The sequence below is a fragment of the Penaeus vannamei genome, chromosome 31 (assembly GCF_042767895.1).
Source record: "Penaeus vannamei isolate JL-2024 chromosome 31, ASM4276789v1, whole genome shotgun sequence".
NCBI classification, from domain to species: domain Eukaryota; kingdom Metazoa; phylum Arthropoda; class Malacostraca; order Decapoda; family Penaeidae; genus Penaeus; species Penaeus vannamei.
Genome location: NC_091579.1, coordinates 1,579,069 through 1,581,568, shown reverse-complemented (window position 1 = coordinate 1,581,568; position 2,500 = coordinate 1,579,069).

The window sequence follows — 2,500 nt, the reverse complement described above, 5'->3', positions numbered from 1 at the left end:
GGTCGTGTACCATATATTTGCGCAGTTAGACTTGTTCTGTTATTAACTGCCGTCTGACCGTTAAATAAATTCCTTAAAAATTGTAAATTCTTCATAAGTTTTCTATGAAATTGAAACATGTTTTTCGTTGAAAAAAAATACAAATATAAAATAGAAGATAATACATACGTAAATTTACGTTACTGTATGAAAGACTTTCTCATGCTCTCACACACACAATCTGTGACTCCGCCCCCGCTGTTCTAGGACGAGTCTTAAATTTTAGGCGTTTTAAGCAGGGAAAGTTCTTGTATGAAATCTCAAGCGTTTTTTCTTGCTAACTCAAGCATTTAGTTTGCTTTCTCAAGCGACCTCCGTAGATGGCTAGACTTGCGCTTGCTAAGTCAAGCGGTGTATGGTCACCATGGCAACAGCGTCGGTCGCGTACCGTACTGGTCACGATCCTTCGAATGCGGGCGTTGGCCAGGAACTCCGCTTAATATCTTATCAGATAAATCATTTTTTCACGGTATCTGATTCTGCAATTTTCTTAGAATCATGTTCAAAGAAAAAGAAATTAACTGAAAACGAAAGGAGATGATGGGAATAAAAAGTGTTTTACTCATGAATAATAAATTATTGTAAGACGAACGATTTACCTCTTACTGTTAAACTTCTCGTCTCTCTAAATCGAGAATATATCTCCTATTCTATGAAATAAAGAATATTTCAAGTGAAAAAAGTCTGAGAAATTCTAGCAACATTCTTCTGTTGATATTGTAATCGATGATTTGTTACATTTAACCTCATAAAATCGGATATATGGGAATGGGTAGGCCTATATTTTAATTCATGGATATTCATTTGTTTTGATAACGGGACAGAATCAAAGGGCTTTTAGAGGCACTTTATATGAATATAGGAAAATATACTGCGCTTTGTTAAGATGTTTGGGTAGATTTACTTTGCCATCTTGATACGGCGCTAGCTTGTCCGTTGTTTCGAATTGCGCGCTCAAACTGTTACCAACCGCCAGTGAAATAAACTCCACCTTCGACTCGTGCATAAGTCATCTCTTTCCGAGATTGTTGGTGGGAATATTGCTCTTAAAACCCAAATATGTATATGTTGTGTGCTATTTTGATATTTCTATGCTCATCAAGGACTGTTATGATTTGTACTTTATGAAAAGACACTTCCACATGTCTGGCATCATTGAACAGGGCCTGTCTGCCTTGGAAAGCGTTTTAAACAGGGAACGGTGCAGCGCTTGGCCTATCGGCAAAAATTCTTGCCCAAGCGCTCCCCCTGCTTAAAACGCTTTAAAGTAAGCTACAAAAACGCGTACGACCCCATCCCCAATTCCTCATCCCCACATTATCCATACCTCCATCCCCGCTCTCTCTCTCTCTCTCTCTCTCTCTCTCTCTCTCTCTCTCTCTTTCTTCTTTCTTCTCTTCTTTTTCTTCTTCTTCTTCTCTCTTCTTCTCTCTCTCTCTCTCTCCCCCGCCATTCCCCGTGAGGTAGCTGAGCGTTTGGCCCCGAATGCCCGTTGGAGATTTTGCCACTTGCCTTGCCTGTCGCTCTCTTGAGAAATACGTATGTACTGAGGACGACAGCCTAGCAGTGAGGGCGGCAGCAAACGCCAGTCGAACTCAGAGGTCTTAGTGGGACCATAACGTACTACCTTCAAGTTCCAAGATCGCAAAAAATCCAGTGAGACTAATTACACCAAACGATCCTGCATTTTATTACATGGGACCAATTGCAGAATCAGGCTTAACAGGTTCTCAACATGTCCCCAACACCACAGCTGACCAGGTTATCCTTAATATCGAGAGGAAACTGGATCCATATAATACTCTGTACTTTGTTCATTTATCCACCTATTATATGGCTGTAACCTCCACTGTGAGTAACATCAGAACTGAAACCACATTATAAGGACTATGCTGAACAGATGAAAAATTCTACATGCTCTTGTTTGCAGACTACTACTCCTCTTAGTGAAACAGGGATTAGTGTCTTAGCGTTTATTGTACAGATAGTTTGCGAACATCAAACTGATAAGCACGAATGATACAGTTGGTTGCCATATACCATACCATAAAAACAAAAGTACCGTAACCTAACCTACCTTCACTGACATACAGAGTGCAATCAATATTCTACTGGCCTCCCCCCCCCCCCCCAGGAAACTCTGCAGCACATTATGCTTTACATAATCTCTTGATAAATTAAAAGCAAACTCTTATCTTATCTTTTTACATGTAACGAAAATTGAGGACCGATTAAAGAAAGGATTTTGAAGAATAGGCCTTATCTGGTGCCATAAACGCCAAAATGAAGTATAGCTATAGTTAATGTTTACTCTGTTTCCAGTCAATATCACTTGTTCATTATACTTTATTTATGGAAATGGTTTTGCCTTTGATATAAAACCACACACAAACACATATGTGTGTATATGTAGATACACACACACACACACACACACACATACACACACACACACACACAC